Source organism: Epargyreus clarus, unplaced genomic scaffold (genome assembly GCF_041222505.1).
Source record: "Epargyreus clarus isolate Ecla_fem2 unplaced genomic scaffold, WU_Ecla_fem_2.2 ptg000012l, whole genome shotgun sequence".
NCBI lineage: Eukaryota > Metazoa > Arthropoda > Insecta > Lepidoptera > Hesperiidae > Epargyreus > Epargyreus clarus.
The window spans coordinates 5,992,343-6,017,176 of record NW_027332220.1 but is presented as its reverse complement, the minus strand read 5'-3'; the positions used below and the strand labels follow the sequence as shown (position 1 = coordinate 6,017,176).

The following is a 24,834-nucleotide window of genomic DNA, read 5'->3' as shown; positions in this document are numbered from 1 at the left end:
TAAGCATACAAGTTGTTATACTCGTACATACATACATAAAGACCGCGCCAACCTGCTAGTCCGCTCTGAAGTTGTGGCGAGCAAATGTAGCCATATATATTGCTATGGCGACTTGACTAATTTCTGTGTTCAGAGCGGACTAGTAGTTTCGCTTCATTACGGAACTTCCGTAACGTTTGCGAAACGGAACGTAGCATACAATAATGCTCTGATAATCATCGATAAGATTATACCTACTGTATATTTTTTATTTTTTTGTTTGTTTTATTTATTTATATTTTACGTCTCATATATCGTCGTCTTTCGCTTCATTACGGAATTTCCGTAACGTTTGCGAAACGGAACGTAGCATAAAATAATGATCTGATAATCATCGATTAGATTATACCTACTGTATATTTGTTTCTTTGTTTCACTTATTATTTTAATTAATTTCTTTATTTGTTTTATTTATCGTTTTTTATTTACTTGTTTTTGCGTTGTTAGTCTTCTTCGTTGAGATCGTTTTCCAAGCTGTTGGTGGTATAAAAAGAAACATAGTCATTAAAATTTGTAGGTGCCTTCCTAGTAAATTAATTGCAACGATCTTTAGAAGGTTGCGATTACATAAAATAATGGGGAGTACAGGCTGCATATTTTTTTTTATTTCATATTTATTTATTTATTTAGACTGCATATTTATTTCATACTATAGCATTATATGATGTAATTTGAATACAGCTACTTTCCAAATTTTATTAATACAGGGTCAGAAGTATCTAAACGTTGTGATATGGGAATGGATAAATAAACAGAATGAAATAATAAGGGTTATATTTGGCCAGAGAACTCTAAAATATGAAAAAATATCAGTGGATACAATATTATTTTCTTAGTATCATAATTAAAGAGCAGATAGTCTTTAGAACTTATCTTGTGTTATAATTGGTATAATATTATCGATAGATACAATATTATAGAGCTGTTAATATTGTATCAAAAAATATTTAAGTACTCTTAAAGCAATTTGTTACAATACAAAACGACTCATACTTCTAGTAATGTATACCAAAATAATACATAATTCAAAGCAAGTAAAGCTGTTAATATTAAAATGAATACAGAATCTTAGTTTATTTTTATGTCGAGCGTTTTATGCATGGCAGTCGTTTATAAAACAAGGTCATGTAAGTGCTCTCATAACTAACAATTCTGGGAGATGAAGATGGAAGCACTCGGAGAAAAATCATTTTTATTTAGCTTGCAAATTTTTTTGATAAATTATTTATCAGGGCAAATTCGGTGGTGAGTTCGTGTATCGATAAATGTTGATGCTATAGTAAAACTTGCTCGGTGCAGTGAGTTGATTGGTTTATTAGCTAGAGGGTTCTGTGTTCAAGCTAATTTCGAGTTTGATGTAGGTATGAGTTCAAAATGCACGCGACAAATCTTGGAGAAAGGGGCTTACGAATGTACTTAGACAGAATGTTTATATCAAATATCGTTTGAACAGAAAAATAGAGAAATAAAAATATTAAAATAGTATCAAAGAGGCTTCGAAGCTTAAGAGGGATTAAAATAAATACCGTCATTGATTAGGAGTTCTTGAACTGAAATTAGCTTTAATCTCAACATGAAGCTCTCTTCGAAGCGAATATATTTTTTTGTCTGATTGAAATCTGTTTACCAATTACACCGAAGATTAATAGTAAGGAACAAAAGTTCAGCCTTAAACTTAGGTAACTTGGTTCCGGGCTCACAATAACGCAAGGCCGTCCATCACTATTACCGTTCTAAGGCAATGTAGATCCGGATTACCATAACTATTGTTAGGACTGTACTTCAAAGTCAAATTGACCTTACCCACTACAGTTAAAGCTTGAAGCCGGGTTAAAGGAGTTAATTAAGGACCCTCAATCAAACCTAGGCTTTATTCCGAATGTAGCGGTTTGTTTGTAAATACGAAGTTAATTGTGTATGGTTTATTTGAGTTTTACGTTTTTACCATTTGTTTCGGTTCCGTACTTTTTAGGATATCCTGTTTGATTTTTAGGGAAAGTTTCAGCTTTAAGAATATCAAGTATAAGGCCTTATCTAATTTTGAGAGAAGACTCTGACAGCAGTGGGACAGTATGGGTAGACAATAGAAAGTATTATAGAGAAAAACTTAAAACGTATTCAATAAAATAAAATTACTAAAATATTAGTAACCAGAAAGCCAAATGCAAATTTTTACAGAAGAAATTGTTAGAGAATTTAAAGAAAATTCTACCCCCTATTTAAACAACTAAAGGGTTGATTTTCCAAAAATGGTGAAATAGATATTTAATTACTTTGTATCGAAAACCCAAATCCCAATATTCATAGAGTTTACATGAAAACTGAGGGACTTTCATACAACCTTTCAACCTTACAACCCTTATTTATTCACATAAACGCAGCCGAACGGGATACAAAAAATATCCTATGTCCGTTTTCTGGTTCTAAGCTCTCCACCAATTTTCAGCCAAATCGGTTCAGCCGTTCTTGAGTTATAAATAGTGTAACTAACACGGCTTTCCTTAAATATATAGATTCTAATCAATTTAATCTTTATTTTGACTAGGTAAAATAGGTATCACTAGTAGTGACACTTTGGTAGTGACTCACTACCAATAGCCCTCGTTGGTGAATGTTAAACAAAGATGCATAGTATAAGTGCTAAAACCCGTAATCAGAGAGGAAACTCATTATAATCATTTAAATTATGCTTGGCGGGGGTTTGATCCTCAAACTCTTACTTCCGATATAGTCACAACTCACGATTACGGGGTTTAAAATCAGTTGATAAATAATCATTTCATTTATACTTTCATCATCATCATCATCAACCCATCAATGTCCCACTGCTGGGCACGGGACTCCCCTCATAATGAGACGGATAGTTCATTTTCTGAAATCTGTTTTTCTCCCGTAAACATGTTTGTTGTCATACATATTTTTCTGCGATCATCAACTCGTCTGTATAGTATCAGGCTATAAAGTTTCTAGTGATAAATATAGTAGCAGATTGAGCGTACAAAATGTGCTAACTTTTTATGTGTTCAGTGTTAAACAAGTCTAGTTGCGATTATATTTTTATCGTCTACTTTTTCTTATTTGTCACAGAACTTGTTTTTGTATCGAGGTACATAATATCGTATCAATTTCATATTGATTTCATACTTTGTTACATAATTCTAAAGAATTATATATAAATGTAGAACCATGTACCGTACGATATCCGTAATTAGTAATTCGTATAAAAAACCCGACGCGTCCAAAATAATTAAACAAAGAAAAATTTATTTCAAAGAAGCATTCCAAAAAATATATGTATATAGGCATGTATATGTGTATAATACTATATGCTATTATAATTAACTGTAAATTAACGAAATGTAGCTTATGTCATTCCATAATTTAGTCAAATCCAGTGACGGTCAAAATCCCTCAAGCCAAAGAATGAGATTTACTTGTACATAACTACGCATACCACAGACCTGTATTTGTATTGAGATACAGGTCCGTGGTAGATATGCTCGAACAACATTTACCCCTATGCAGTCGGGTCAAACGATAACAGAATCGGTATTTTAGACTTATATTATCGGGTTATTCTTAAATTTTAATATGTAACAGGTACTAACGATACTGTAGTGATGCCCAGTGATTATAGATGTCTATTTGCATCATGTGAATTATATGCATATCTTATATAAAATATATTTTTTTACATTCAGTTGTCTCAGCTTCTCAAGAGCAGACGGTTTTCATAAGATACTTGGAATGAAGAGTAGGTTTAGTGAAGAAAATTTTAAAAGTCACGTAGCATATTGTATAATAAGTTAATTAAAACGTAATTACTAGATGCCTATATAATACAAGTACAATATTGTACAAAAAAACCTGCGTTAAGTTCTAAAACAGACTATAACCATCTATCTCAAAAACCACAGTAATTAAACCAAATGTCTGGCTAGACTTAATTACATATTACTTACAAAACAACGTAGGCACTACTTTAATCTTATAAGGTATTTTTATAATTAATTGAATCTTGAAAGACGATCACGTTTCGATCCAATTGTGTTGTTCCTGCCCTGGCTAAGTGTAACACAAATAAGGAGGAGCCCTTTACAAACATTCGTGTGGATTCAGGAGCATAATTGTATCTTCAGTCGGCTCAGCTCTTCAAGAGCAACGTTACTTATGTGGGTTCACGTTGGGTAAATTACTAACTTGCTCCGTGTTTTAAGGGACTAGTTGATTGAGATGTTTTGGACTTAATTTAGTTTATATCTGTAGAATTTTGAAGTGAAAAGTTCTTTAGCGTTGTGCACTTTGTGATGGGTAAAATATGTTAAACTCGCGTCAGGATCACGTGTCCTGATCGAAAATTCGTAAGACGGCAAAGCAGTTTGCAGTTTCAAAAGTCAACATGTCATCCGGTGTATAGAAAAATATGTCAATGGCTGTCAGTTTCAGTTTTTATTTATTATACTTTCTTATTTAGGTTAGGTTTTGAAAGTCTTCACTTCTGTCGGTACTCCCAGAGTGCAACCCGTTAATTTTTTTTGAACACAGGTGAGATGTTAGAATTCTTTGAATTCGTGAATTTGAGTGAAACTATTTTTTTGTGTAATTATTCGTGTGGATTCAGGAGCATAATTGTATCTTCAGTCAGCTCAGCTCTTCAAGAGCAACGTTACTTATGTGGGTTCAAGTTGGGTAAATTACTAACTTGCTCCGTTTTAAGCTGGACTAGTTGATTAAGATGTTTTAGTTAATTTAGTTTATCTCTAGAATTTTATACGGATAAATTTCTTGGAGACACAGATGAGATGTTAGATATCGTAGGATCTGTTAATTTCTGTGAAACTATTACATATTACATATTTTTTTGTGTAAACAAGTTACTTCTAAATCAGTGTCTATTTTTTGAAACTGATGTCGGGATTGTAAATAATATTACTATCACTATTTGTTTTTAGTCATAACGAATAGCTTGCGTTTTTTGATTTATGCGTGAAATGGTGGTACTTTTCTGAAATGATTGTAACTTAAAATTTATCAGAACTATTTAACTATGTTGTGTAAAAAAATTAAGTTTATTTGACATCCTGTTTAGTCTTCTAAATAAAATATCATTGCTTTCCATTAATTCTAAAGGTATTTTCTTTGTGTCTAACTTCCTTTGTTTTCGTCTTCGACCGTGCAGTAACTCAGAACGTCGTCCTCTGTTAACACTGGCTTATGCTCGTTAACAAAAATATTTATCAAAGTCCAAAATAACGTGACCCTCTCTTACAAAGCCCCTACTATGGGAATGTTCTTAACAGACAATATAATCATCATCAACCCATTATCGTCCCACTGCTGGGCACGGGTCTCCTCTCCGAATGAGAAGGATTAGGCTTTAGTCCACCGCGCTGACCAAGTGCGTATTGGTAGGCTTCACATACCCTTGAGATTTTTTTTATAAATATCTGACGTGTGCAGGTTTCCTCACGATGTTTTCCTTTACCGTTCAAGCAAATGATAATTAATTTCTAACACGCACATAACTTTGAAAAATCAGAAGTGCGTGATGTCATTTGAACCTCGGAGCCCTCGTTCGAGAGGCCGAGTTTCTTAACCACTAGGCTATCACTGCGATTGATATTTATAAAGTCCATTATAACGTGACCTTCCCTTAACAAGCACCTATTATCGTGTTCTTAACAGACAATACAAACGGAAAGTCAATTAGCCTATTGTTTGAAATATAAAAATAGCGTACGATACGCCAAACGTACATCTGATAGGAAATCTCGTTAAAGAAAAATGTTTTGTGCGGAATAATTGGTAACAGGAGACGAATGTGCTCACAATACTGAAAATATGGCTATCAATAGATGCCGTGTTTTTCTTTTAATATTTGTCCTAACTTGGGTCTTTTTCCTGTCACGCGGATATATGCATGCATGCATCTTGCATGTCCTACTCGCATGAATTATGTTAGTGCATTTGTCCTGTCACGCGTGATAACGCCCGCATCCTATACCTACATATACACACACAGGTCACTAAGAGACTGCAGCTAATTATTTCACGTGTGTCTAATTGGGGGCTCGCGTGTGGGCGTGCAATAGGAAAAGAGCTTTTACTGCAGTCTATCGGCGTCCTTCATGTGTGTGCCTATCGTTGTGCGCGATTTATGACATATGAGTTAAAAGGCATCTATTATAGGATGCGTGTGGCACGCATGCGGAGCAGATTCGCACCGGGCGCTAGTCCGCGTGACAGGAAAGAGGCCCTTAGATATAATCATATTAATTTCACGCCTTTTACAACTAACACATTTGTAGTAATTGAGCGAAGTTTTTGGTACATTTTGAGTATCGATCAATAGATTGATGTCGATTGTTGAAGATTGAGATAATATATTATATGATGTTCAGCCCTGATTATTTTGTTAAACTAAAATAAAGTAAGGAGATAGATATATTTGTAATATGCGAATTTATTTTATATTTGGAAGTAAAAATACTGGTCTATACACCAAAGACAACTATTTTTTTGAGATATATCGAATGCCTTTTATAAAACCATAAAATGTGAATGAAATTGGAACAAAAAAATCAATAAACTTATTACATTTCATAGCGATACAAATGAGAAAGGAAAATAGCGTAAGTGCCATTAGAATCCACGCTGGAGGGTCGTTCAAACAGTTTGAATTCCGTTAGAAACTATTTCTACTTTCAGCTATATGAGCGAGCTGTGTAATTCCTCTTTTCTATATTGGCCACTTTTTTACTTTTATGAAAAGGCTGGAATAAAAAACTTCAATTTGATCGTAACTGAATGGATACTGCGAAAATTCTTTCAATAGTTTTGTAATAGACAGATTGATTGGTGTGTTAACCAGTGCAGCTTAGAATTTTTGATTTTGATGTTTAAGTAAGGTCGTAAAGCCCTCTACCTATTTTTGCCTAATAACTGTTGAGCATTGCTATATTTTGGTTTGAAGGGTGTGGAAAGGGAGACATACTTAACCGAGGCGTTCCACTTTAGTACTTATGAGTAGCAACACATCTGGTGTCACCGAATCCAATCTTATCGGGGTTTCATTCCAGCTGTCCTTGGATGGCAGTAGCTACTTACCAGAACTACTTACTAGAAAAGTGGTTCTACCTGAACTCAGTCACAGATTGACAAAACACTTCAATATTTCACGCTGTGTTTATATTATACATTTTATTTTCTTATACTCGTATATAAAATTCTCGTATCGCAATGTTAGTTACCGTACCGAAACAGCTTTACCGATTTTTACCAAATTTTACATGCATATTCAGTAGGTCTGAGAATCGGGTACTATCTATTTTTCGTACCCCTAAGTGATAAGGGTTGTTCACCCTTAACATTTTTTCATTTATATGGAAACACAACGTTTGCCGGGTTGGCTAGTATATTTATAATAATATCATTATTTAACTTATATTATATAGGCAAAGAAACGAAAGTAACTTATATAGGCAAAGCCTCAGTTAACAAATGTTAGGTAGAATCCCTTGTTATCTCACCCAATATTATAACAACTTTACTACATTACCATTCCGGCAAAATTATTTTCTCGTAATTCCTAAGAGATGTGAGCTCCACCTCTAACGTCTTGAAAAATAGAATAAAATTCCCCGCGGAACAGAGTAAATTTACATTAGAAACTTACAAAATGTTGTCTCGGAGGTGTATATAATATTTAAATGTTAAGATACCGAAATTTTACTCTTGAGATCCGGGAGACAGTATTTTTGGTCTCTTTACAACTGAATCGGTAACATTAGGGTAAATGCCGGTATTCGTCGTTTATTAAAAATATATTATCTATTTTGTTTTCTTTTTTATGTTAATTTAAATGGTGTCTCAGCGGTGTATATAACATTTAAATGTTAAGATACCGAAATTTTACTCTTGAGGAGACAGTATTTTTGGTGTCTTTACAACTCAATCCATAAAATTAGAGTAAATGCCGGTATTCGTCTTTAATCTTTTATTTTTTATTTTGAGTTTCTATACTTATTTATTAGATATTTTGATTACTATAGTGTTTTCTCTTTTCATTTATATTTCAATTTTATTATTGTATCATGGGTGTTATTTTATCGTATAAATGAATTTATTTTCTTCCTTCTACTTTTTACTTTGTTTTTTGACATTATACTTTTTCTTTTTTTTTTCAATCTTGGTAAAATGAAATATGAAATGAAACGTAAGGAAAGTAATAAGAATTTGTGCTACAAATTATAAAACTGGAACTACCAGTGAAGATAGCGTTTTACTCTTGAAATCGGGGAGACAGTATTTTTGGTGTCTTTACAAGTGAATCCGAAATAACATTAGGGTAAATGCCGGTATTCGACATTTATTAAAATTTGATTATCTACTTTTATCTTTTTTATTTTAATTTAAATGCTATCTCAGAGGTGTGTATAATATTTAAGATACCGAATTTTTACTCTTGGGGAGACAGTATTTTTGGTCTCTTTACAACTGAATCCGTAAATTTAGGGTAAATGCCGGTATTCGCTGTTTAGTATTTTTTTCTATATTCACTATTGTATTTTCTTTTTATTTTAATTTAATTGTTACTGTTTTTGCTTTGCTTCTCTTTTCTTTTTTGTTTATTTTTTCAGTATTTTTGGGTAAAAAGCTAGGAATTTGATACTACACAAATCGTTTTAAAACTGACCCTATCGTACATTGTCGACAACCTAATACGGTCCCATTACTGAGCACGTGTTTCTCGGGATGAGAACGATTTGGTAGCCCTTTCAATGCTAATGCAGAGTATTCATTATACAATTGAATAACACCAACAAACAGCTGAAAAGGCGAAGCATTGAAAAATTTTAAAAGTTCAATACAAAAGATTTTTCTCAAAAGGCTGTAGTGGCAACCCTATAGTCATGAGGTACCAACTGATTTATTAAAATAAAAGTGGAGTTGATTTAAACCGCATTGCGCGAACTCGCTTCCGTATAATTAAAAAATTCCGCCACCCCTAACGAGCCCTACCTACTCTATTTGATAGTGAACTTTTCAGAACCTTTTTGCTGCCTTTAGGGGATTATATAGACTTACCACTTTGAGTCGTCGTATCAGTCGTAGTGGTTTGTTGTTTGAAATAAATCAAGACTTTATTGACGGGTTTCAATGCTATCTACAGAGTTATGAAAATCTTTATTATTTTTTACACTTAGATTTTTTAGGAAAGACCAATTAAGTGGTCGTCAAACTTACAACTTTAACTTTAAGAATATTTTTTTACGTACATAAAGGATTTTACTTTTTTTATATGTTTTAAAATTTATTCTCCTACTTTTAATTTAATATTTAAAAGTGAATAGCATTGATGCTGTGCTAACTGCAAATGTACAATTAAATAGTTATATATCAGTCTTACTACTAGTCCATGATGTTCCTACGATAATAATTGCACGATAATCGCAAAATCGTGTCATAAAGTAGTTAGTCTGACAACAAATTACTAGCCATATAAAGTCAGTGCGTTCGACTGAATTGTTCGAATCTTCACGTTTGAAAGCCTTCCCGAATTACAGAGCGTTCTTTATTTTCCTTTACGTTATTTTATATACGTTTTTATCGAAATACCGCCGTTTCACCGTAGCACTATTTAAGATAACTGACTTTGAAAAAATGGTTTGATAAATTGGACGCGTTCAAATAATAATTATCAGTACAGGCAGAGGGTTGCAGGTTCGATTCCTGTCAGATAGATATGTAAAATCATAATTTATTTAAATTTCTGGCTCTGGATGTCTATCTATGAATTCGTTAAGTGTGAGTCCAGAACACAGGGAGTCCTAGAGTGGGTCTATGTGTGTTTTATAAACAATATTTTTATTAACGTCATTCTTTTGTATTATTACCAAATACAGTATTATTTGATATCCATAAAAATATTAGTTCGCGATCTTAGGGCGTCCACCAATTGGTTTACGAATAACTTCATTAACCTAATCATGTAAAATCAGCTCATTATCTTCCTCACATACATTCGTAGTCCTTCACATCAAAATAATAAGTCCCTCACATATACATAATAAGTCCCTCACAAACAAAATAATAAAGAAAGTTACATGAACTCTACTAATAGAATATAATTTATAATAATAATAATAAAAATAATATTTCTTTATTTCAGACCAATTTTTTTTACAGTCCATAGATTTGGTTAGTACATATTTTCTTAAATGTAACGTTAGTGTACAAAAAACAAACAAGGGGGTTAGTGTTAAAAACAACTTAGCCTATGTTAGTAAAGACAATTAAAACAAAAAACTTAAATTCTAAGTACTCACACACTTGTTGGCTCGTGTGTGTACACCATTCCAGCAGGCCTAGAGAGTGCATACCAATGTGCTAAAGAGGGCGTTGGTCCTCCCCACAACTCGCATCATCATCGACGCCACAAGTTTGCGGATGATTGCGTAAAAGTCATCGATCTGAGCCTCCGCAAACATGGCAGACGCGCTACAGAAACGCGGCTTCCCCAACACCACTAGCTGACCCGGCAAACGTAGTGTTGCCATACAAATAAAAAAATGTTAAGGGTGAACAACCCTTAAAAAAATGTTAAGGTTAAAGAACAACCCTTATCACTTAGGGGTATGAAAAATAGATAGTAGCCGATTGTCAGACCTACTGAATATGTATATAAAATTTGGTGAAAATCGGTAAAGCCGTTTCGGAGGAGTACGGTAACTAACATTGTGACACGAGAATTTTATATATAAGATGATAGCATGGTATCGTATTTACTCTAAAGCGTTGTTTAAACGCAATTCGAATATTTTATTCCGGTCAAATTAGACAATTGAAATAGCAAAAATTCCGGGAAAGTAAATATCCGTAGAGACCTTGGGTTTGCCATTACAAATAAAGTGTCAAATGTCCCCATCGATCCAATGTGTGCGTCGGCACTTATTCGGGGTCAAACGTCAAAAATTTAGGTTTTTTGGATTTTTCTCGAAATCTATTGGAACTTTTGACACTTTACTTGTAAGGGTAAACGCAAAGTCTCTACGGAAATTTAGCTTTCCCGGAATTTTTGCTATTTTATCACTATTTTTATGTCTCAATTGACCGGGCTATTTGTCAGCTCCAAAATAATTAGTGGCATATTAAAGCTATTTGCTGAGATGTAAAGAAAAATCGCGCAGAAAAATATTTTTATTTTTGCCTTTATAACCTTTATAAGTTTAATTTCCCCGAAATAATTGTAATCCAATTGGAAACGAATTTATGTTTTCAATTGATTGCTTTTGCAGAGATCAAAGGAGGTAGTATGTAATTATGTATACTGATTAAAACCATTTCATAGAGTGACTGATAAGTAGAAGTGTCCTATTTATTATTATTATTTTTTATAATATAGGAGTAGTAGACGAGCATGCAGTCCCCCTGATGGTAATTGGCTACTGCCGCCCATGGACATCTGTAATCAACCCCAGATAGTATTAGATATTCCTACGTGAAGTCGGCCACAGATGCGGCGCTACCCCTGAGGACTAAGCTGGAACGCCTCGGAAAAGTCCGTCTCCCTTACAAACTCTCCCTTCAAACCGGAACACAGCAACGCCTAACACTGCTGTTATTAGGTAAAAATAGGTGTGGCGGTGGTGCCGCCGGAGTCGAACCACAAAGGGTTCTACCCCTATTCCCTAATCCACTTTTATCGTTAAAAACAAATCTACATAAATAAAACTTATATAATGCAAAATTTGAGTCATTATAAATTTCTATTCACCACTCGTATTACTGAAATTCTGTAAACTTATTATTGTAATACTTTGTACAGTGCGACCAAAAAGTTGTCCAAGATCTATTGAAAGTTTATTGTTTCCGGTCCACCGGGTTCAAAGGAAGTGGAGCCTGGGGCGAGCGTTTCGGACAGCGGATAAGGCGCTGCAAGCCAAAAAGACGATAATGCCTTTTGTTTAAGCCTGTAGGCTTATTGTCCTCTTTTGAAATGTACTATTTGGTCTGTTTTATTATACTTAGGTAAGGTTTTGTCGTTCATTTATTGAACTGGCGGATCTGAATGTGGGAATTTCATATCTGTAATTTTTTTTGGCCCACTGCTGAGCATATTTCTCTCCTCACAGCTGGGTTGAACGTAGAACGTACTCCACTATGCTGCTCCATCGTTGATTGGCTGAGGTCTTAAAATTTAAAGAAGTATTCCGATCACAAAGTTACGGAAAATTAGATTCGAATAAGCTATTTTCAAACATTCTTGGATTGAATTGAATCTTTAGTTTTGAATAATTAGCCATGCTACTTGCAAGGTTTTATTGGTAATACCTATGACGTCATAAATGTCTCATATAAAGATCTGACTTTTCCACTTTGGAATATCTCCAACGCAAAACTTTGCAACCCTTAACCTATTTTAATAAGAATAAACTAGCAAATGAGCGTCCAGTTCAAGGTAAGTGGAAATTTGTAACCAACTCCATATAGAACAGGGATCTACCTAAAAGCCACTTTTTTTTTGTTTTCGGGGGGGAAACCTTCGAAAGGTACTCGGTGCCGTGGGAGCGACACAGAGTTATGTGGGCCTACTATACTATACACCATACTACTATACTATATACCGGTGGTTATACTATAGGCCAGCCCTAAGGCTGTTTGTCCACCGCACCGTCACCGAGCCGATACCGAGAACGAGATTATTTTGAGGCCGATTTTAAAATGTGGTGACGGCGATAGTTTCTCCACCGCGACCGATATCGGCGATTTATTTTGCTCCTGCTGTCACGCGTGTGTCGGCAGTGTATGGACAAGTTCCAACGTGTTTTATATTGCCGCCACATCGGCCCGCCAAAATCTCGGTGCCGATCTAGCGATCACGCCGATCTACTCGGAATATCGGCGGCCGGAATGACGGTGCTTGGGTGACGGACGCGCGCTGGATAAGCGACTATAGTAAATGTATGTACGCTACTTCGGCGCCGTCATTAATTATCGGTATCGGCTCAGTGACGGTTGCGGTGGACAAACAGCGTAATGACTAAAATAGTCGCTTCAAATATCAGTCACACAGCACTCACACTCTTCCACCAAAACGCTAGAACAGCCACGCTACAAATAATAGTGGTACTTCCCCAGTCCATACATATTCTACAACCTTTCAAACTTCTGGTCCCCACCGTCTGGTGCGTATGACGGTATTCGACCACACATACCGCCGCCCTTCCTGGGGTCGCTTATCGGGCGGTTCGAGCTCCCACTCTTGCCGTCCGCAACCCCGGAAGCCCCATTTTAGTCGCCTCTTACGACAGGCAGGGGATACCGTAGCCCTATTCTGGTCCCGAAACTACAGGGATAACAATTTTTCAAACTAATAAAAAATAAATAACAGTCATTATCTTGCTAAATTCTGAATTGTCACCCATCATTTCTATACCAGATTTTATCGATAGATGTATAAAAACAATAGACCTCAGGGCATTAGGATGATGACTGTACACTTTCGCGAGATCCATTATTGCAGGATCTTCGGACGTTACCCTAATAAGAATTCATTTAGGCACGTCATAGTCCCACGATCATACGCCTCTCTAGATATCTAATTTATTTTTCTTGAGTTTGGGGAGAAATGTTCGAATTTATTTGATTTAAAGGTTGAGAACCTGCTGGTTCTTCTTCTTTTCTCTCGGGGAGGTACTAAGCTGGAAAGCGTCGGAAAAGTCTCCCTTACCACACCCTTCAAATCAGATTGTAGCACACAGTGCTTAACACTGCTGTCATTAAGCAGAAATAGGTGTGGCGGTTGTGCCGCTAGAGTCGAACCACAAAAGGATATTAGTCCTTGGTCCATAACACATCTGTGTTCGGCTTTGTGTAGAACCTCCGTTCTATTAAGGGCTTGTTCCATACGCGACAGTTACCACGTACCATTAGGTGGCTTGCAAGCTCTTGTTCAATCTTATAAAACGAGATGTAAGTAGTAGTACAGTAGAACCCGCTTAATACGATCACGCTTAATACGATTTCTCGCATAATACGCCATTTTACGCAAGTCCCTGCATTTTGAGACATGTTTTCATACATTCCTAACGCTTAATACGCTTCGTCATCTCGTTTAATACGCCTATTTCTTAACTGGCCGAACGATAAATCTACTAAGATCGCTTCCTGTAACATATGATGCACAATGTCGAGCTTGGATGACCGGCATTTGTTTCATCGACTTGTTAAAATCTTTAGATGAACACTTCCAGTAGCATTACCATGAGTTGGCATAGAAACGCCACTATAGAAATGGTAAATAGAAAACTATTGTCATTTTGCTAGTGAATAACATAACTACTATCGTTACGGTATTTCTTGACAACGTCTGTCAAATTAATAACTCATGGGACCGAATTTGTATGGCAATAGATCATAATGACATTCGCTAGCGATTTGATTTCGATAGGTTTTTTACGTATCGAGTTACGCCACTACGGATTTTAGTTCTACGAGTCACCACCACCACCACCACCAGAGGCGCTGTACAATTTTTCATACATTTATTTTACGCAGTCGCTAGCGAGTAATACTTTTGTAAACTCATGGTAGTCCTACAGATTAAAAGTAGACGCATAACTCTATTCATTGATAAATTGTCCCACTCATCGAAAAGGTGTTAGAGAATAAACTAAAGAATAACAAGCTTGTTTACTTACCAAAGGCTTTAGAAGAGAATTTTTAAAATTTTAATACCATTGGAATATTGCTTTGACTGCCACATGGACTAGACAACTTTAGGCAGAAATAGTGGACTTTACCTTAATTTACTACTCATATCATTTATCCAAATAGTCAAAATCTTTCCAAGTAGGTATTTAAAAAGAACTTTAGAACTCGAATATAAAATGCCTAAGGACACGATTATTTTCGAGCCGCATTTGAAATCCATATAATATCCTGCCGAATAAACTTTGAAACGGGGATTGTTATAAAGAATAGAAGCTTTTATGAGCTTTTACGAATTACTGACGGCAACCATCGAGAATGGTTGAACACTGATCCGCGAGAGCTTTCGAATCCATCTCAGTGGATGTAAAAACTGAGAGTTCTAAATTCAAAATCATGTCGTCGACAGATTATCTTGGATTTTCCACTCTTGGAAATGCCTGTAAGTACTTATAAGAGGATTACAATGGCGATTGGTGTTCACTGTACGTTCGCTTTCAAACGTGATATTGCGGACCCTTTTTAGGGTTCCGTCTATTTGACGACTTTTATATACGAGCGATAGATCGCGCCGGGTTGCGCCACCGACGGTTAGTGGCACTTTCTAACGACCTAAGCGATGGACTGTTGCCGGCTGGCGTCAGCAGCTGCTACCGACTTGTTCCGACTGTCGTCAACGACTGTCGCCGACTGTCATCAGGGCAGGCTGTCGCTCTTGTGGCTCATAGGTTATCTCCATTACAGGATAAATGGAACAAGACATGGTTGTCTTGCCGTCTGACATAATACATACAGGATGATTTTTGCTACTGAAATAGTCAAATACGAAAGTATAGGTAAAAGCTAAAAAAGTCGAAAGCAGCTGTTGTAATATTTCTAGCCCTGTAGTGCTCATTTTAAATAATTGGAGATAATTTTCTAGCCAGGAATCGAATCAAATCATTGAAATACACGACTTTTATGTTTTATTGTTTTATTTAATATTGTTTCTTATAAAGAAGAGAAACGAGCATTTTTAAGACAAATAATGTATTCGATAATATGAACTTCGGATACAAATCATAACTTGTGTTTTTATAAAAATAAAAATACATCCACGTTATTGCCAGTTTCTACTCCTTTTATAAAATACCTCAGCACAATTTATTAAAACAGTATAGTCCTTATTGCTAAATGAATGCTTTTTAAAATTCACGCTTTGAAACTTTATTAATGTATTTTTCAAAACAACTTTTTACTTTACTATTCTCATTAAACACGGAACCCACTCGTGTAAAACAAATTCGCTCTTGACAAGTCTTTTATTTTATCAAAGAGTTGGGAACGTTCGAATATTCGCTCGATTGCTCATTACGGTCTGCGAAATTAGAAAGATTTTTCGCAAAATGGAACAGATAAAGATAACAGTTTTTTTCGAGATATTTTTTGTGTACACCTAGTTATCTCATGTAGGTGAGGATTGATTAATTATATTAAGTTACTTTACAAAAAAGGTTTCAGATACCAAATGAGTATATAGTAGAATAAGATAATTTATGTTCATTAAAATTTACTGCACTTATTTGTTCTAACACATAAATGAGTTACATTGTTCTTGTGTTCTATAATGATGCAGGCCTTAAAATAATGCAGGTTTAGCTGTAAAATAATCATTTGTACGTGCATCGGAGTATGAAATTCTCGAAACTTCGAACGAAACTTCGGACTTTGCACGAAGTTTCGGACTAGTAGACTTGCGATCGCTTTTGACATTTGCTTGTAGTAGAACTCCGTGAGGAAATACGCAAGAAGACAAAACTATAACTACGGCCTCGCAGAATAGCGGTTTCATAATACTAAGCAATAACGCTATTTTGAGATATTTTATTTTCTTTTTTTTATTTATTTTTATTTCTTCACAATGTTTTTCCTTCTATATAAAAAGTTATTGGAGCCCACCTGATAAGCAATCTACATGCTTGTGTTAGGTGCGCCCCGCTCTTCCGACATTGTACATTGAATACAAATATTTAAAGTATTATACAGTGTGTGAGCGCGCGCGCGCGTGTGTGTGTGCATGCGTGTGTGTGTATGCATGCGCGTATGTGTACCTACATTTCTATTTGTTTATTTTTCTTTTTTATATAGTCTTCAACAACAACAACTCGCAAACTAGCGGCTTCATCTATCATTACAGTCTTCAATAACCAGAAACTACAAACGTCATGATGCAGTCCGCTTTACAAAACGTTCATAAACAAAATTTCGTATCGCTATGATCAATGGTTGATTAAATCTTTAACAACGCTATTAAACATATGTACCTTACGGGACGGGATGCTAGTCATGGTTCGATTAACTAACTAGGCGTGCTCAAATAGAACTTTATTATTACTCACTTAATATTACAATAAACCTATTTTATATTAGGGAGCTGAGATGAGTACACTTTCCTTACTACACCCTTCAAAATGGAACAGAGTAGCACTTAACACTGTTGTTATTAGACAGATAAAGGCATGGCTACGGTAAATATAAACAAACGAATGCATGTAAGGTGACGGTGTAGTGCTTAACACGAGAGAAACAAACTTTGGTTACCTAAGCATTGTATAAACAAAACACAACATTTCAGTTCTGTGTTTCAGTCGATCTATCAAGTGTGTGGTGGAATAGTTTGGTTAAAGGAAGCCCCGTGGCTCCAGTGCTCGTCTCAGCGGAGTCGAACTGTCGCACCACGTAGAGATCCAACTGAATTAGATTTATACATACAAGTTATTGGTTCGAATTCGCCTTTAAAATTTTACTGAACTAAGATACGGGAGCGTTTTTTTTTAATATTGTAGTAATCGAGCATGCAGTCCACCTAATGGTAAGTGACAATTGCCACCCATGGATACATGTGACAACCCTAGATAGGATTGGTGTCCAACGTAACGTCGGTTACAGATGCGTTGCTAACCCTGATGACTAAGTTTTTAACGCCTTGGAACCCTCCGATAAATAAGACTCCGTTACCATTCAAACCAGAATACAACAGTGATAAACATTATTGTTATTTTACAAGAAAAGTTGTGGGGATTGTAAATATAAACAAAGATGGTATATAAAAACTCGTAAGGTGACGTTAGCACTCCAAGAGAGAAACAAACTTTGGTTACCTAAGCATGTAAACAAAGCACAACATTTCAGTTCTATCTTTATCTGCAGTCGATCTATCAAGTGTGTGTGGTGGAATAGTTTGGTTAAAGGAAGCCCGTGGCTCCGGTACTCGTCTCAGCGGAGTCGAACTGTCGCACCACGTAGAGATCCAACTGAATTAGATTTATACATACAAGTTATTGGTTCGAATTTGCCTTTAAAATTTTACTGAACTAAAGATACGGGAGCGTTTTTTTTATATTGTAGCAATCGAGCATGCAGTCCACCTAATGGTAAGTGACAACTGCCACCTATGGATACATGTGACAACCCTAGATAGGATTGGTGTCCAACGTAACGTCGGTTACAGATGCGTTGCTAACCCTGATGACTAAGTTTTTAACGCCTTGGAACCCTCCGATATATAAGACTCCGTTACCTTTCAAACCAGAATATAACAGTGGTAAACACTATTGTTATATTACAAGAAAAGTTGTGGGGATTGTAAATATAAACAAAGATGGTACATAAAAACTCGTAAGGTGACGTAAGCACTACACGAGAGAAACAAACTTTGGTTACCAAAGCATTGTATAAACAAAACACAACATTTCAGTTCTATCGTTACCTGCAGTCGATCTATCAAGTGTGTTGGAATAGTTTGGTTAAAGGAAGCCCGTGGCTCCGGTACTCGTCTCAACGGACTCGAACTGTCGCACCACGCAGAGATCCAACTGAATTAGATTTATACACAAGTTCAAACACCTTGTAATGTTGGTTCGGATTTGGATTTAACTTTACTAAACTAAAATACGGATGAGCGTCAGGTTTTGGACATACTTAAATTGGAATGTTTTAAAGATTGTCTTATTTAAATTTTGGTTTTACTTTAATAATACTATGCTTGTATTGGCTATCGGTATTGAATCTTTTGTTATGCAAACAGTGGAGTTACGGAGAAAACAGGCGATATATTGTCGTACAAAATGTAGCAGTTGTAGGTACAGCCTTTATTTAACGTTTAAATTAAACATTTAATCGATAATAATACTTACTTTTGCCACTCATAACAACCAGAGATCCTCTTATGGATGCCGTATAAATACACAAATAACTGATTCTTAAACAGAAATCTAAATTTATCACTTAGTTGCCTAACCGGGGATCAAATCCAGAACTTTCTACGTGTCCGACTTGTATTGTGATCGTTTTACCACATGGGCCATCAAAAAGACGATGACGATTGATGACGACAGATAAATGTTTTTTTTTCTATTCTTATTAAACACATATTTGTCAAGATAAACGCATCAAACATTGTTGCTACAAGATATTCCTTTACTTCTTGTTCGACTACAATGGGATCTATTCAGAGATCAGAATCAAGTCGATAGTTTGCTTGGATCTCGTACACTTTGTTTTGAGGCGAGCGCTTTTCCTTGAATGCGGTAACATAAGTTTTGGATCACTGTATTTTTCACGTTCGCTTGAAGAAAAATGCTGCCATGTAATACTTTACATACTTAGTAGAAGGTATTAAGTTGGTAAGTAGCATTGATCGGTGCGTTAAAAGTTAGAACAAGTAATTCTTCTATTCTCAATAAGATACCTACATATTTTGCACAATCATTTAGTATATGTTAGAAGTGCGGGCCGCGGGGTAATTTTAGTATAAAAAAATATATTAAGCACTCCACAACAACAAAACATTATTTTTAATTAAAATATATTTTTAATTTACAGCTCGACTATTCATTACAGCGTTTTTAAATTTTAGTTGTTTTAGTGTTATTATTATTACCAATTTATTCGAAAATATGCCATTATATTTTTTGTATAATTGTTACAGGTACTTGTCGTTAAAGGCAATTTATCAACGCAGAAATTTGTATAGGAAGAACTATAGCAGCTGAAAATAGGATCTTCGAATAACTTAAGGTGAGAATTACATTATATTTATACACTACGAGCTTATATATTACCGAATCGATTTCACAATGTTTTACCTATAAAATTTTTTGGGTGCGGTTACAATGTTTTACCTATAAAACATTGTAACCGCACCTAAATCAGACTTGAGGAGTGCACCAGAGTCTGTCAAAATTGTCTTCCAAAATCATTTAGACTCGTTCAACTATAATTACGTAAAACATGTATACTGAACATTTACTTTTATCCGTGTGGCGTGGTGACTCTGCCAGAAAACTTGTAGAAAGTTCTATGTTCGATTCGTGGCTAGACGTAATACGAAATTACTAATTCCTGGATTTTAATATTTATAGACATATTTGTGTCCACGTCACAGAACGAAAAAGCACTCCGAAGGATTTTATTTCCTTAATGCTTAGCACATAGTGTTTCGAATTTCTATTTATTTTGAAATTAAAAACAGAAAACTGAAACAAGAGACATGCTAATTCAGACGGTTTATCGCATCGAATTCCTATCAGTCTTTAATCTATGCGGTTAGCTACTAATTTAGCGGACTGAAACAGTATTGAGCCAGTCTTCGATTTTAAACTCTAGAAGCTATTTGAATTTCAAAATCCACGTTTTGCAAATTAAGAGACAATTGTATCACTACGGACGAAACGTTGACTAAGTAATCGAATGGACTGCTAATGTAAGAAATTAGCACTACTTTAAAGGCAATGAATATAAATGAAGCACTTACTTTTAAAGACATAAAATTGTTAGTTACATAATTTATCAAATATTAAACGATTCATAAAATAATTCAGCCTAAAATGGAATAAATTACGATGTTTTTGTTGCCTTGTAAGAAAATAAATTAATTTTAATAAAATGACGCAAAAGATCGTCTTAGCTAAGAATTTTCTTCCTAGAACTCATTTATATAAGTATGAAACGACAACCTAAAAAAATATATTTTTTCCTATTTATCTCCTTCCCAAAATTAATAATTTTGTAGTTACAAAAAAACAGAAAAGCCTTTGTAGCAGAAAGAGATATTTGTGACGTCACATCCTTTACGTGGTTTAGCGCAAATTTAGCACAGTAACACAAAATCGTCTAGTTCTATTTAAAGTTCGAACAGAACGGGTTTGAATTTCGAAGGCGGAACGATTCGCAAATTAACGGACTGATGCCGACTGGTTTAAAAAGACGAACGAAACAGATGAGATTTCGAATTAACACCGGTACACGGTAAGACGTTATACCTCACGACTACGATTTTATTGAAAGTCGTGATATCTAAAGTAAAATTTATATTATAAAGAAAGATTATTTTGTGCTCTATTTAACTCTGGAATTATTTAACCGCCTTTAATAATTCCTACATTCTACCGCTTTACATAATTACCGAATACATAAGAATAAACGCAAGTACCACCAGTATTCTGTAGGATTTTTTTATTGTTTTAATTTTTGGCACATATTGTCGATGGCGATAGTATGTGTGTAGACACACAATTTACACAAAAGTAAAATAACTGATTTTCAGCGTGATCAAAGAATTATGTGCCTATAATTTTACTCGGCGTTTACTTGTCATTGTTCGGCAATTTATTCGGCGAATTGTTCGGGAGTATCTAAATGAGACTTTAGTCTCCATCAATTAACAATGAAACAACGATATGGTCGATTTTCGACCACTAGCCGAACTACTCGTTAACAATTAAATTTCCAGCCTTCGAATAATCACACCAAACCAGCAAACGAGCCAGCAACAGGAAAAGACCAAGCGACATTGTTCCTACAATTAAGTTAATTAAATTCTCCAAAATACCTACGAGTCTCTGTTTTAATTAGATGTGCTCTAAATAAAACGGTCGGGGCAAACGTCGCTGTTGCCGATGTCCTGATTCCATTACTATGATTCCGATTCGTTGCTTCGTAAACTGAATGAATTATGAAAGAATATATTCTGTCAGTATTCGTTAATTTAAAATTATATTTTTTTATTGATTCTTTTTTAATTTGAAGTAGTAAAATTAGCATGCGGTTCACCTGATGGTAAATGAATTGCTGTCCCCTATCTGAAACCAACTCGATACAGAACGGGGGTTCTACTTAACACCGATCATAGGTGTACTCCTGAGGACTAAAACGATGAAGTTATAAGTAAAGTGGCATCTACACTGTTTCATCTTAACGCAAGAATTACCATACTCTAGATATAGTTATGCCAGTGGTATTTCCCCGGTCGAACCATATTGGTTCTATCAGCTATATAAATTGAGATTTTACTTACTTCACTACACCGCTTTTATAGGAATTCACGTATTATTAGACAACAATTTCCAGCGTATTGTATTCAAATAATTACATTAACACCTTAAATTCCTACAATTATGTTAATTAAATTCTCCAAAATACCTACGAGTCTCTTTTTTAATTAGATGTGCTCTAAATAAAACGGTCGGGGCAAACGTCGCTCCGAGTTGCTGATGTCCTGATTCCATTACTATGATTTCGATTTGTTGCTTCGTAAACTGGATGAATTATGAATGAGAAAATTGTAGCTATTTTTATACGAATGTTATGGAAACATTCGTAAAGCTAACAATTTCATATTCCTAATATAATATTCTGTAAATGGCTGTAAACTTTAATATTTTATATGCTTGGTTTTGTTAAGTTTAAAGTAACAAACGAACATGCAGTCTACTTGATGGTAAGAGTTTACGAACATTTGTAATCAATCCCAGATAGGGTTAGAGTCCTAACTGAGGTTGGCCACTACGTTTCTGTTAGGTCGGATACTAAGTTAGAACGAATGTCATAGAAGGTTGCTAAGATTGGTTAAATGGTTTTAGTGTTTAACAGTCTGTCATCTATTTCCATATCTTGAAATCAATATTTGACAAAATGCGTGTGTTTGTTATCAGCACGTGAACAATACACATCAATTTTGCACATATTTCGTTACTTAAACACATTAATTTGTTTCAAATAACCATTTATATCATCCAGCTGTGGATAAACAATCCTATTAATTAAATAGCAATTACAAATAATACCCCAAGCCGATTAACTGGATACCGGCTCTAAATTCGTTCAAATCACTAGATTGTGGACCAGTTGATTGAGCAATTGTTTTAGTGCCGGTATGCTCTCAGTATCGATAACTGCTAATTAGGGAATAGGGAACTAACTGCTAACTACTACTAAATGTAGCTACTGCTTCTAAATATAATATAACTACTAAATTATGTACCTTTTTGTATTACAATATTATTAAAGTATTATTCACTATTCTCGAGTCAATTTTAACTCAAGTTAGCGTTTGGCGTGACGGTATTGTAAAAATAATATCTAATAAATAATTTATTATAAACTTTGATCTAAACATATTATTAATCAAATTATTATTAGTCAAATAATTTGCAATTTATATAAGTCGCTATGTTTTAAATTCGTGTCTACATACTTTCCAAACAATTACAAATCAAATGTGCGGATGGAGCCAAACGATTGTAGAATTTAGGAGTTTGTAAACATCAAGTATGTGGACCAGGCATAAGATTATACACTATTGAATTGAATTATCAGAGGATTGTAACATTGATATTGGTGGACTGTTTTCTGTGACTGACATATTGACAACTCGAACCATTGTCACGAATCTATTTCGAATATTCATAGTAATTTAAAGAGTTCATAATATAAATATTGTTACATAAAATAAATTAGCAAGACTGTCAAACTAATTAAGTTCAAGTGCATTTATATAAAAGCAGCAAACAGAAGAATATTTAAAATGCTTTCAGAGGACATTTTTCAAGCGTACTTGAAAAGTATTGCGATTTTTCTTCCAATCGTGTCGTCTGTAAGAATATTGCCTGTCAGTAGTAGGGATTCACCGGTTCTGGGGCACCGATTTTCCCCCCTCCCCTCTCTATTCACCGGTTGTGGGGCACCGACTTTTCCCCCTCGCTTCCCCGTCCCCCCGCTGCCCTGTTTGCCACGATCGAGGGGCGAGCCCGGCTAAAAAAAAAAAAAAAAAAAAAAAAAAAAAGTTTGGTGTCAAAATGGGGGTTTCCGACCACGCCCGATCGATTGCACGCATTTATTTTACGCTATCTCCTTTGCTTACGAAGTTAGCTTTTATGAATAACGACCTCTAATTCATTATCTAATCACCTCCTTATCTCATTAAGCTTGCTATGTCCATATAACAATACGGACCTTACTTATCTAATCACCACTCGCTGTCCTCACAACATAATAGGGTCATTATCACTGTGTCGTTAATGATGGGGGTATGCGCATGGTAATGCAATAAAAAAAAAACTTCGTATTGACATTGTTTATTATTTCCAAAACAACCTTTTGAACAATTGCGATACTACAATATCGTTTATCAATTTATCCTCACAAAACAGGCTTAAAAAATCTCTGAGTGTATTTCCATAATACATGTAATGCAAGTATGTAAGACTATATTCTCCACAAACTGAAGACCAATCAAGTTGTATTCTATATCTATTAAAATCCCAATGCTTTGCGTTCCTTCTGAAAAAGGCTTTGTGATGGCCTGTTGGTGGTCGGCCATATGAATCAAAATACCCACCGATGCCATTTCTGTCTATGTACATGCCTACCCAGTGAGAGCCTGGTTCACTGTCAGGGTCCAAATTACTTATCAAGTACATTGGAGTCTTAACGTATAGCGGTAATCGGTTTGCTGCATAGACATTGTTTTTCAAGCTACAATGAATTTTACTTAAATGCTTCTGAATCTCGATTGTATCCATTGTGCATGCCTACTTATCGATACCTCTGATAGGTACAATACACTATTTACAAATGCAGAGCAAAATTATCCAAACCTTATATTTAAAGGGACGCAATATGGTTTAACTCGAATGAAAGACTTCAAATAGGTATAATATATTACATTTATTAGACTTTTACTTACATCTAAGTATATAAATTTATCTTAACTACTGTAGTCGACGGTTACATTTCGGTTCTTATCAATTTCAATAACGTTAT

At 35.0% G+C, this 24,834-nt stretch overlaps 1 protein-coding gene across 1 annotated transcript in view; it reads left to right on the top strand.

Moving 5' to 3' along the window:
- The window catches only part of LOC140746216 (uncharacterized), a 487,763-nt gene that overhangs the window by 149,522 nt on the left and 313,407 nt on the right, over positions 1 to 24,834 (top strand). Inside the window, exon 3 of the mRNA XM_073078267.1 lies at positions 19,721 to 19,809. The gene's annotated coding sequence lies outside the window, so the exon portion shown is untranslated. The remainder of the gene's footprint in view (positions 1 to 19,720; positions 19,810 to 24,834) is intronic.